Genomic DNA, 12,695 nt, shown 5'->3' with positions numbered 1-12,695 from the left:
TGCATCGGCAGGCGGACCCTCAAGCACTGCGCCACCAGGGAAGCCCCTGAATTGTTTTTTGATTACCTACCGCAGGACGTTTCTTTCTTTCTTTCTTTCTTTTTTTAGCTTTTATTATTATTATTTTGAATATTTGAATTTTATTTTTTTATACAGCAGGTTCTTATTAGTTATCTATTTTATACATATTAGTGTATATATGTCAATCCCAATCTCCCAATTCATCACACCACCCCCCACTCCCCCCACCACTTTCCCCCCTTGGTGTCCATACATTTGTTCTCTACATCTGTGCTGCAGGACGTTTCTTGAGGGCAGGTGTCATTTACAGCCGCTCAGTCCTTGTGAATATTGAGTGTCCTATAGGCACCTGCTGTCAAGTTGTTGTTATGGGAAGTAGCCACAAGGTGGCAGCATTTCTTGGTGCTCAACTCTGGTAACTCGGGCAATCGGGGCCCTATGGAAAAGTCCTGTTTCTCGGTTGTAAATTAGAGTGGGCTGGGTGAGAACAAACACCCCAATGCTTGTGTCCCTTGCCATCTTTCCCCTTACCCTTCACCCTCCAGACAAACCCCAATCCCTGGAAAACCGCCTCGCACAGAGTGTTGTCATTTTTCAGTGGGGAAACTCTAAGGAAGTAGGCTGGAGGTGGGACCCCCTCGCCAGGAGACGTGAGACAAGGAGACCCTCTTGCAGCCCAGAGGGTCCACCGTCCTTTGGGTGTACTAGGCTCTGTTTAGCTGTTGGAGGGCCCGCCTGGATCTGGAGATTGTGGTCCCATCCAGAGGGGACCAGGCACTCCAGGTAAAAGGGGTTCTCATTTGCTGGCACATCCTGCCCAGCTCCCCGACAGTTTGGCCTTTGGACCCAAGACTGCTCACGCTCCAGGCATGTGACACCATTCCGGTCACCGAGGCCTGCCCAGAATATAGTAGACACTTCTTTTCTTTTTCTTGTCTTTAATTGAATTTTTATCTTATATTTGAGTATAGAGGATTTCCAATGTTTTGTTTGTTTTTGGTGTGCAGCACCTTGATTCAACTATACCCATACATGTGTCTGTTGTTTTGTGGATCTTTTTCCCACATATATCAAGGTTATTTCAGAGTGTCAAACAGGGGTCCCCGTGCTATACAATAGGTCCATGTTGATATATCTAGTTTACCTTAGTGTGTATATGTTAATATTAGCCTCCCAATTTATACCTCCTCACCTCCTCAGCTTTCCCTTTTTTTAACCATAATTTGTTTTCTATGTCTGTGAATTTGTTTCTGTTTTGTAAATTAATTCATTTTATTTCAGTTTTTAGATACCACCTCTATGTGATATTGTGTGATATTTTTCTGTTTCTGCCTCACTCCACTTACTATGATAATGTCCAGGTCCTTCCATGTTGCTGCAAATGGCATGATTTCATTTTTTTTTCCAGCTGATTAATCTTCCACTGTATACATGTACCACATCTTTATCAATTCATCTGTCGGTGGACATTTTGGTGGTTCCTGTGTCTTGGCTATTTTACATTGTGTTGCAGTAAACGTTGGGGGCATCGGTGTTTTGGAGTGATGGTTTTCTCCAGGTATATGCCCAGGAATGGGACTGCCGGATCATATGGTAGCTCTCAATTTTTAATTCTTTAAAGAACTTTCATAATGTTCCTTATCGTGGCAGTACCAATTTTCTTCCCCACCAACAGCGTAGGAGGGTTCCCATTTCCCCATGCCCCCTCTGGCATTTAATGTTCGTAGAGTTTTGGATAATGGCCATCTTTCTAGTGTTATGTGATATCTCGTTGTTTTATTTTGCATGTCTCTTACAGCAATTTGAACATCGTTTCATATGCCTGTGTCTATCTCTATGTCTCTTTTGGAGAAATGTCTATTTCTGTCTTCTGCCCATTTTTTGATTGAGTTGCTGTTTGGTTTTTTTTGCTTGTTTGTTTGGTTTGGTTTTAATTGAGCAGTATGTGCTATTTGTAAATTTTTGATATTAATCCTTTGTGTTCGAATCATTTTCAAATATTTTCTCCCATTCTGTGGGTTTTGAATTTAATTCGGTCCCATTTGATTTTTTTGTTGTTGTTCCCATTAATCTAGGAGATGGATCAAAAACCTTATTGCTGTGATTTCTTTCAAAGTGTTCTGCGTATGTTTTCCTCTACGAGTTTTATAGTATCTCATCTTACATCTAGGTTTTTAATCTATTTTATTTTTTTTGTATGGCGTTAAAGAAATTCTGATTTCATCGTTTTACATGTAGCTGTCTTGTTTTCCCAGCACAAATTATTGAAGATACTGTCATGTCGCCATTGTATATTCTTGCCTTCTTTTCCTAGATACATAGACCATATGTGCATGAGTTTATTTTTGGGCTTCCTATCGTATTCCAATGATGTACATTTCTGTTTTTGTGGCAGTACTATACTCTCTTGATTACTTTAGCTTTGTAGTATTGTTGAAGTCAAGGACCCTGATTCCTCCAGCTCCCTATTTTTTTCTGAGGATTGCTTTGGAAATTCTGGGCATTTTGTGGCTCCATGTAAATTTTAGGATTATTTGTTCTAGTTTTCTGAAAAATGTTATGGGTAATTTGATAAGGATCGAAATAAGTCTGTAGATGGTTTGGGTAGCATGGAAATTTTAACAGTATTCAATCTTCCAATTGAAGAGTATGGGATATCTGTCCATTCCTTTGAATCATCTTCAGTTTACAGTGTTTTATACTTCTCAGCATCTAAGTGTTTCACCTCCTTGATCAAGTTTTTCCTAAGTACTTTTGAATGCAATTTTAAAAGGGAATTTTTTTTAACTTTTTCTTTCTGATATTTTTAGTGTAAAAAATGCATTAGATTTCTGTATGTTAATCTTGTATCCTGCTACCTTAATGAATTCGTTTATCAGTTCTAATTGTTTTTGCAAGGAGTCTTTTGGGTTTTCTATATAGCATATCATGTCATTTTCATATAATGACAATTTTACCTCTTCCCTTTTAATTTGGATACCTTTTATTTTTTTCTTATCTGATTGCTGAGGCTAGGGGTTCTACTACTATGTTGAATAGAAGTGATTAGAGTGAACATTTTTGTACTGTTCCAGCTTTTAGGCAGAAGACTTTCAGGTTTTCACCACTGAGTATTATGTTGGCTGTGGGTTTGTCCTAAATGTCTTTTATTATGCTGAGATATGTTTCCTCTATACCCACTTTGGTGAGTTTTTATCATGAATGGATGAATTTTATCAAATACATTTTCTGTATCTATTGAGATAATCATGTGGTTTTTGTCTTTTCTTTTGTTGATGTGCTGTATCACTTTGATTGCTTTGCGTTTGTTGACACTGGGATGGATCCAACTTGATCATGGTGTATGATCATTTTTATGTGTTGTTGGATTTGTTTTGCTAATTTTTGTTTAGGATTTTTGCATCTATATTCATCAAAGATATTGGCCAGTAATATTCTTTTATGATAGTGTCTTTGTCTTGTTTTGGTATCAGGGTGATTGTGGCTTAATAGAATGACTTTGTCTGTGTTCCCTCCCCTTCAGTCTTTTTGAAGAGTTTGCTAAAGATCAGTATAAGTTCTTCTTTGTATGTTTGATAGGATTTCCCAGTGAAGCCATCTAGTCCTGGACTTTTGTTTGAAGGGAGTTTTTTAAATTACGGATTCTGTTTCACTTCTAGTGATTGGTCTGTTCAAATTATCTATTCTTTTTTAAAAATAAATTTATTTATTCATTTATTTAATTTTTTGGCTGCATTGGGTCCTCGCCGCTGCACACAGGTTTTCTCTAGTTGCTGAGAGTGCGGACTTCTCATTGCAGCAGCTTCTCTTGTTGCGGAGCACGGGCTCTAGGTGCACAGGCTCAGTAGTTGTGGTGCATGGGCTTAGTTGCCTCAGGGCCTGTGGGATCTTCCTGGACCAGGGCTCAAACCTGTGTACCCTGCATTGGCAGGCGGATTCTTAACCACTGCGCCACCAGGGAAGCCCCTATCTATTTCTTCTTGATTTAGTTTTGGTGGGCTGTATATTTCTAGAAACTTGTGCATTTCTTCTAGGTTTTCCAATCTGTTGGCATATTACTGTTCATAGTATTTTCTTACAATTTTTTTTTTGTTTTGTATCTGAGGTGTTGGTTGTTATTTCTCCTCTTTCATTTCTTATTTTGTTTATTTCAGTCCTCTCTCTTTCCTTCTTTGTTAGCCTGGCCAGAAGCTTGTTAATTTTTTTTTATTCTTTCCAAAAACAAGCTCTTGGTTTTATTGATTTTTTTATTGTTTTTTATGTCTATTTTATTTATTTCCTCTCTGATCTTTACTATTTCCTTCCTTCTGCTGACTTTAGGTTTTGTTTGTTCTACTTTTACTAATTCTTTTAGGTGGCAGGTTAGGTTAGGTTAGGTTTTTCTCATTTTTTGAGGAAGGCCTATAATGCTATGAACTCCCCTCTAAGAACTACTTTTGCCACATCCCATAGATTTTGTATGGTTGTGTTCTCATTGTCAGTTGTCTCAGGTATTTTTAAATTTCCTCTGGTTTCATCGTTGACCCATTGGTTTTTTAGTAGCATGTTGTTTAGTCTCCATGTAATCCTTTTCCTCCTTTCTCTTTCTGTGGTTGATTTCTAGTTTCATGCTGTTGTCATTCGAAAAGGTGCTTGAAATAATTTCTATCCTCTTAAATTTGTTGAGGCTTGTTTTGTCACCTAGTAGGTGGTCTGTCCTAGTGCACTTGAAAAGACTGTGTATTCTAGCTTTTGGATGTATTGTCCTGAAACTATCAATTAACTCTAACAGTTCTATTGTGTCATTTAGGGTCTCTGTTGCCTTATTTTTTTATATAAATTTATTTTTATTTTTGGCTGTGTTGGGTGTTCGTTTCTGTGCGAGGGCTTTCTCTAGTTGTGGCGAGTGGGGGCCACTCTTCATTGCGGTGTGCAGGCCTCTCACTGTCGTAGCCTCTCTTGTTGTGGAGCACAGGCTGCAGACGTGCAGGCTCAGTAGTTGTGGCCCACGGGCCCAGTTGCTCTATGTGGGATCTTCCCAGACCAGGGCTCGAACCCATGTCCCCTGCATTGGCAGGCAGATTCTCAACCGCTGCGCCACCAGGGAAGCCCTCTGTTGCCTTATTGATTTTCTATCTGGAGGATTTCTCCACTGATGTCAGTGGGATGTTTTGGTCTACTATTACTGTGTTCCCATCAATGTTTCCCTTTATGTCTGTTACTCTTTGTTTTATGAATTTAGGTGCTCCTATATTGGGTGCATATGTGTTAATGAGTGTAATATCCTCTTCTTTTATTGATCCTTTTTTATCATTATATAATGTCCTTCGTTATCTTTTTTTATGGCCTTTGTTTTAAAGTCTTTTGTCTGGCATGATTATTGCAACCCCCAGTTTCTTGCCATTTCCATTTGCATGAAATATCTTTTTCCATCCCCTCACTTTCAACCTACCTGTCTCCTTTGCCCTAAAGTGGGTCTCTTGTAGGAAGCATATTGTAGGTTCTTGTTTTATTATCCAGTCCACCACTCTGTTTTTTGATCAGAGCATTTAGTCCATTGAGATTTGAGGTAATTATTGATAGGTATGTATTTATTAAACCTTGTTTTCTAGTTGATTTATTTCTTCTTTTCTTTTTCTTGTTTTTCCTTTTGTGATTTGATGGTTTTCTTTTGTATTACACTTGAGTTCTCTTCTTTTTCGTGTTTGTCCATCTTCTGTAGGTTTTTGATTTGTGGTTACCCTGGTTTTCAACTATGTTAACTCATTACTTTATGTACTTGCTTTAGACTGATAGTCATATAAGCTCAAACACAGTCTAAAAAACATCTATATTTTCTTACTCCCCTCCCCCACATTTTATGATTTTGATGCATTGTTTTACATCTTTGTGTTTATCCTTTTGCAGTTTATTGTAGTTATAATCATTTTCATAATCTTTGATTTTTTTAAATTTAGGTACTGGCTTATTTAAGTGATCTACAATCCTTTAATATATTTGCTTTTCCTATTGTGATTTTTCCTTTCCTATCGGTTCTTGCTTCTTTTCTATTTAGAGAAGACCTTTCAATATTTCTCTTAGGAGAAGTTTAGTATTGCTGTATTCTTTTAGTTTTTGCTTGTCTGAGAAATTATTTATCTCTCCTTCTATTCTAAATGATAATCTTGCTGGGTAGAGTATTGTAGGTTACAGGTTTTTCCGTTTTAGGACTTTGAATATATCTTGCCACTCCCTTCTGGCCTGCAACGGTTCTGTAGAGAAATCAGCTGATAACCCTATGGGGATTTCCTTGTAACTAACTCTCTGTATTTCTCTTGCTGCCTCTAGAACCCTCTTTATCTTTAATTTGCCATTTTAATCATAACATATCTTGGTGTGGGTCTGTTTGGGTTCATCTTGTTTGTGACCCTCTGTGCTTCCTGTACCTGGATATCTCTTTCCTTCTTTAGGTTTGGGAAGATTTTTTTTTTTTTTAATTTTTTTTATTTATGTATTTATTTATTATTTTTGGCTGTGTTGGGTCTTCGTTTCTGTGTGAGGGCTTTCTCTAGTTGCGGCGAGTGGGGGCCACTCTTCATTGCGGTGCGCAGGCCTCTCACTGTCGCGGCCTCTCTTGTTGCAGAGCACAGGCTCCAGACGCGCAGGCTCAGTAGTTGTGGCTCACGGGTCTAGTTGCTCCGCGGCATGTGGGATCTTCCCAGACCAGGGCTCGAACCCGTGTCCCCTGCATTGGCAGGCAGATTCTCAACCACTGCACCACCAGGGAAGCCCTAGGTTTGGGAAGATTTTAGCCATAATTTCTTCAAATCCACTTTTGATCCCCTTTTCACTTTCTTCTCTTTCTGGGATCCCAATTATGATTGGCACCTTTTACGTTATCCCATAGGTCTTGTATATTGCTTTCATTTTTTAAATCTGTCTTTGTCTGCTCTTCTGATTGATTTCTATTGTTCTTTTTTCCAGAACACTTATTGATTTTTCTGCATTATTTAGTTTGCTGTTTATTGCCTTTAGCTTGGTTTTCATGTAGGCAACTGAGTTGTCTAATTTTGATTGGCTCCTTTTTACAGTTTCTACCTTCCTATTATAGGAACTGCATTTCTATTGATAGCCTTTCTTAATTCCTTCAGCATTTTTATTGCCTCCCTTTTGAACTTGAGGTCTAATAGACTGGAGGAATCTGTTTCATTGTTCTTTCAGGGGATTTTTCTTGTTCTTTTAATTGGGAGTGGTTTCTCTGCTGCTTCATCTTACTTCTATTTCTGACTCTGTGAATTTAGGAGAAATAGTTATCTGTGGTCTCAGAGGGCTATTTTTATGTGGGAGTGTCCCTGTGCAGCCTGCATGAGTCGAATGTGTTTGATGTGAGGGCTGTCCTCGGTATGGATGCCTGCCATATATTTCTTAAGGGTGTGCTAGCCATTATCCCCTTGATAGGGTGTGTGACTGTTGTTGTGCTGACCAGAGCTTGCACAGGATATTGGGTGCGGGCAACTCTTTGCTCTGTGGTTGTCACAGCCCTCTTGGGGGTAGGGTTTTCTCCCCAGTTGTTGGCATACAAGCCCCCAGATCTGGTTCTAAACTGTAGTTTGAGGTAGGCAGGACTGGAGCACTCCGATTGGGAAAGGAGCCATGAGTACTCCCCTGCAGGAGCTGTCCACCAGGGAGTGCTCTCTGAGATGTTGCCTGTCACCCAGAGTGCACACTCTTGTTGGCATGCCCTCAGCCCCGCCTCAGCTGTGGGAAAGCTGGCAAGGACGTCCCTTGGGCACTATGCTCACAAAGCTGCCAGGGTAAATCCCCAGAAGCAAGCATCCACCGGGAATAGGCTCAGATTGCGGCCCCACCTCCGCGTGTGGACAACCCACCTTGCGTGCTCCCAGAGCTCAAAGAGGCAGAGCTGTGCCCACTGTGAGCAGAATGAGTCTGCTGTGGTGGGCCCCGCCCCTCCCTTCATGCATGCTTTTGACAATGTGGCTCCTATGGCGGACCCAGGCTCTGTTGTGCACACACCCCTAATTGTGACCCAGACCATTCTCCAGGCCCTTCAGGCTGTCTCCACGCAGCCAGACCTAGTCCTCACACTGGGTCTGCCCGCTGAAGCCTGAGTTTCAGCACCCAGCCCGTGCGCTCCAGCAGACATGCATCTCAGGCTGGGGAGTGCAGCGAGGGGGCCAGAACCTCTGGGCTGGTCTCTCTGTCCTGCCTGCAGGAATCCAGCTGCTGCACTCTCCTCTGAGCCTCTGAGGCTGCCTATCTGTCTGGGCTGATCTCCCAGCTGGTGAAGAGGGAATATTCCCCCTTTCACAGCTCCCTCCCAGGGGCACAGGTCCCATCCCCAATTCTTTTTCTTTTTTCCTTTTGTCCTACCGGTTACATGGTGATCTTTCTTGCAGCTTTGATTGTATGAGATCTTCTGCCAGTGTTCTGTAGGTATTCTGTGAGAATTGTTCCACATGTAGGTGTATTTTTGATGTCTTTGTGGGGAGAGGTAAGCCCTGTGTTCTTCTATTCTGCTATCTTGATCCAATAAATTCTTACTATATCAGTAAGTGAAATCATGGAGGGATAACTGGAACCAGCACAGTGCAGAAGAGTCATAGTGAGGGTGAGAGTGTGAAGTCAGATATTAGAAAAAGAGCACCAAAGAGGGGAAAGTGTAGAAGAGGGCGTGTCAGGAGTGGAGAGAGAGCTAAAGAAGCGAATTTGATGGAAATGTGTGAGGAGAGAGTAAAAAAGGAAATACAAGAAGAAGAGATTTTTTTCACAGTTAAAATGAAATGAGACACAAAGTGAGGCAGCTGTAGCTAAGGTTAAAAGCAACGCAGGAGTAAATGAATAAGAAGAAGGAAGAGTTGATTCAAAGAATTAGAGGTGGGGGAAGGAATTTTGTGATAGAAAATATGCTAAGGTGAGGGAAGCGAGAGGAGACAAAAATAATAGAACAGCATCAGAAAAGGAATGTGAGAGGAAATGGGTGTGTAAAGTCACGGAGGCAAAAAGACAAGACAGGAGGAGGCCTTTGTAAGGAAATTCAGCCAGTTTACTGATAAGCAGGCACACATGGATGGGAAACAGGGCAAGGAAAAGAGAGGGATGTGCAGCAGCTGGCACTGCAGTGATGCATTAAGTAGACCTGATGACATTAACGTATGAGACAAGAAGTGAGAACAGGCGCATTAAACCGAACCTCCATAATTTCTAAGCATAGGAAAAGCTGGAAATGGGAACAGAGCAAAGTGAGTACAGAGCCTAGGACAACGTAAGGAAAGAAAGCAATGGATGGTAAGGATACGGGCAGAGAGAGGGGCAGGCTCGGGAAGGACAGAGGAGGGGGGACAGGACAGGAGCTGAGCAATAAAGAATCAATGTCAAGCAAAGACAATATAGCCACCCCTCCACTTTTGCTGTTGGCTGGTGCTGCTCAGGCAGTTGACCTGCATCGGGTGATTTCGGCCTCTAGAGGCCGGTCTTTGGGAGGAGAGGCAAAAGCCCTCACCACGGTCAGGCACGTGGGTGGAGGCAGAGCTGGTTGAACCTGGGGATTCTGACGACAGCAACGTTGACCAAATTGCTATATAACCCCTCAGAAAGCATCTATGACAACTAGAATAAATAGAGGTCAGAGAGCAAAGGTGGAACAATTTACAGAGTTTCAAGAGTAGGATGGCTTTAGAAAACAGGAAAAGAAATAAAAAGAATGCAATGGTCTTAGTAGGAAAAGAGAAGGATGGTTAAGAAAAGGTAGTGAGAGAATAAAAATTGACATGGGTTAAACAAAGAGAACAATGAGAAAAATAGAAAGTAAGATAATACGTGAGAAAGATGACAGAGAATACTCAAATGGAAGGAGAATGAAGAGAACATTTTCAAAGGTTTTGAAAGAGAAATGAGAGAAGGGGCTTCCCCAGAAGTGTATCCCCAGATCTCCAGCTCAGGCCTGAGAAGAGAGACTTGGCTGGCTGGTGTCCCTGAAGCTGAGAATGCTATGGAGAGTGATCACATGGTCTGGGGGACAGGAGGGCAACCTCATCCCACAGTGGGATGTGATTATTGTGTCACCCAAAGTGGATCTTACCAGATCATGGTAAGGTCTCTAACATCACGTCAAATTAGCCTAGGGTGAATTAGCCTGCCAAAAAGCCTACTGTGAAATATAGAAGCTAATTACATTTTGGGGACACCACCTTTTCCAGATGTGCATGTTGTGTGAATGAAAACTCTGATATAAACTCAGGATATAAGTCTATTCTGTTGAAGTAATACGTTACAAGTCAACTTGATGAAATACAATATACAATTTTTAAAAATGATTAGCTAACTTCTGCAAATATATGAACTATTTAAAGGAAAATGAAATAGATTCTAGTATGGCATTTAAATATCTACCACAATTATTTAAAGGAATGTTCATTTATGGTATACATATAGGTATAACTGAATCACTTTGCTGTACAGCAGAAATTAACACAATGTTGTAAATCAACTATACTTCAATAAGAAAATTGCACAAGGAGAATATTCGTGTATGTGGATAATGACAGAAAAATGTAAACAAGATAATATTGGAGTGGGGAATCCATAAGTTTGTCGACTTTTTTTTTATAAATTTATTTATTTTTGGCTACGTTGGGTTTTCGTTGCTGCACGCAAGCTTTCTCTAGTTGCGGCAAGCAGGGGCTACTCTTCATTGTTGTGCGCGGGCTTCTCATTGCAGTGCCTTCTCTTGTTGCCTACGCATGGGCTCTAGGCACTCTGGCTTCAGTAGTTGTGGCTTGCGGGCTCTATGGCACAGGCTCAGTAGTTGTGGCATGCGAGCTTAGTTGCTCCGCAGCATGTGGGATCTTCCCAGACCAGGGCTCGAACCCATGTCCCCTGCATTGGCAGGCAGATTCTTAACCACTGCACCACCAGGGAAGTCCCGATACTATAGTTTTTAAACTATAGTTGATTTACAATGTTCTGTTAGTTTCAGGTGTACAGCAAAGTGATTCAGTTATATATGTGTGTGTGTGTGTGTATATATATATATATAAAAAAATATGTGTATACATATACACACACACCTTTTCAGACTCTTTTCTATTTATTAGAAGATATTGAATATGGTTTCCTGTGCTATACAGTAGGCCCTTGTTCTTTTTTTTATATATAGTAGTGTATATATTTTAATCCCAAACTCCTAATTTATACGCCTTCCCCTTTCCCCTTTGGTAACCATAAGTTTGTTTTTGATGTCTGTGAATCTATGTCTGTTTTGTTAAAGAGTTCATTTGTATCACTGTTTTCAATTCCACATATAAGTGATATCCTAGGATATTTGTCTTTCTCTGACTTACTTGACTTAGTGTGATCATCTCCAGGTCCATCCATATTGCTACAAATGGCATGATTTCATTCTTTTTTATGGCTGAGTAATATTCCATTTTGTGTGTGTGTGTGTGTGTGTGTGTGTGTGTGTGTGTGTGTGATATATGTATGTATATGTCATCTTCTATATCCATTCATCTGTTGATAAACATTTAGGTCACTTCCATGTATGCACTATTGTAAACAGTGCTGCCATGTATGTTGGGGTGCACGTATCTTTTCCAATTAGAGTTTTCCAAACATATGATCAGGAGTGGGATTGCTAGATCATATGGCAGTTCTAATTTTACTTTTTTTTTTTTTTTTTTGCGTTACACGGGCCTCTCACTGTTGCGGCCTCTCCCATTGCGGAGCACAGGCTCCAGACGCACAGGCTCAGCGGCCATGGTCATGGGCCCAGCTTGTCCGCGGCATGTGGGATCTTCCCAGACCGGGGCACGAACCCGTGTCCCCTGCATCGGCAGGCAGACTCTCAACCACTGCACCACCAGGGAAGCCCCTAATTTTACATTTTAAGGAACCTCCATACTGTTCTCTATTGTGGCCATTACCAATTACATTCCCATCAACAGGGTAGGAGGGTTTGCTTTAATGATATTGTATCTTTAATTAAAAGAAATAATGGAGGTTAAAAACTCATTCAAATAAATTTATATAATACTCTTACCAGAATATTGCTTTCAGGAGAATTAACATTTTTCTTTCTTGATGTTGTAAAATGTACCTCAGATTAATTGACATAAACTTGATAAGTAGAATAAAATGAAATATTTAAAAAACATAATTTTACAAAATTGAGTTATTTGTAGCAAGGTGGATGGACCTAGAGACTGTCATACAGAGTGAAGTAAGTCAGAAAGAGAAAACAAATACCATATGCTAACACATACACATGGAATCTAAAAAAAAAAAAGTTCTGAAGAACCTCGGGGCAGGACAGGAATAAAGGAATAAAGACGCAGACAGAGAATGGACTTGAAGACATGGGAGGGCGGAAGGGTAAGCTGGGATGAAGTGAGAGAGTGGCATGGACATATATACACTACCAAATGTAAAACAGATAGCTAGTAGGAAGCAGCCGCATAGCACAGGGAGATCAGCTCGTGCTCTGTGACCACCTAGAGGGGTGGGATAGGGAGGGTGGGAGGGAGACGCAAGAGGGAGGAGATATGGGGATGTATGTATATGTATAGCTGATTCACTTTGTTATACAGCAGAAATTAACACACCAGTGTAAAGCAATTATACTCCAATAAATATGTTAAAAAATAAAATAAAATAAAAACCATAGATTTAAAAGTAGTAAAATCTGTTAATATGGAAAG

General features: G+C 40.5%; 2 long non-coding RNA genes across 2 annotated transcripts; one reads left to right on the top strand and one right to left on the bottom strand.

Annotated features, from left to right (window-relative positions):
• The first annotated feature begins 2,726 nt into the window (after nt 1–2,726).
• LOC125965636 (uncharacterized) lies at nt 2,727–9,728 on the top strand. Its single transcript, XR_007479770.1, has 2 exons — nt 2,727–6,449; nt 6,775–9,728. It is a non-coding gene; the product is annotated as an uncharacterized LOC125965636 (long non-coding RNA).
• On the bottom strand, nt 7,020–12,688 carry LOC125965637 (uncharacterized). Its single transcript, XR_007479771.1, has 2 exons — nt 8,371–12,688; nt 7,020–7,268 (listed from the first exon to the last, which is right to left on the bottom strand). It is a non-coding gene; the product is annotated as an uncharacterized LOC125965637 (long non-coding RNA).
• Nucleotides 12,689–12,695: the final 7 nt, after the last annotated feature.

The sequence above is a fragment of the Orcinus orca genome, chromosome 10, assembly GCF_937001465.1.
Source record: "Orcinus orca chromosome 10, mOrcOrc1.1, whole genome shotgun sequence".
NCBI lineage: Eukaryota > Metazoa > Chordata > Mammalia > Artiodactyla > Delphinidae > Orcinus > Orcinus orca.
This window is presented reverse-complemented; position numbering and strand designations above follow the sequence as displayed.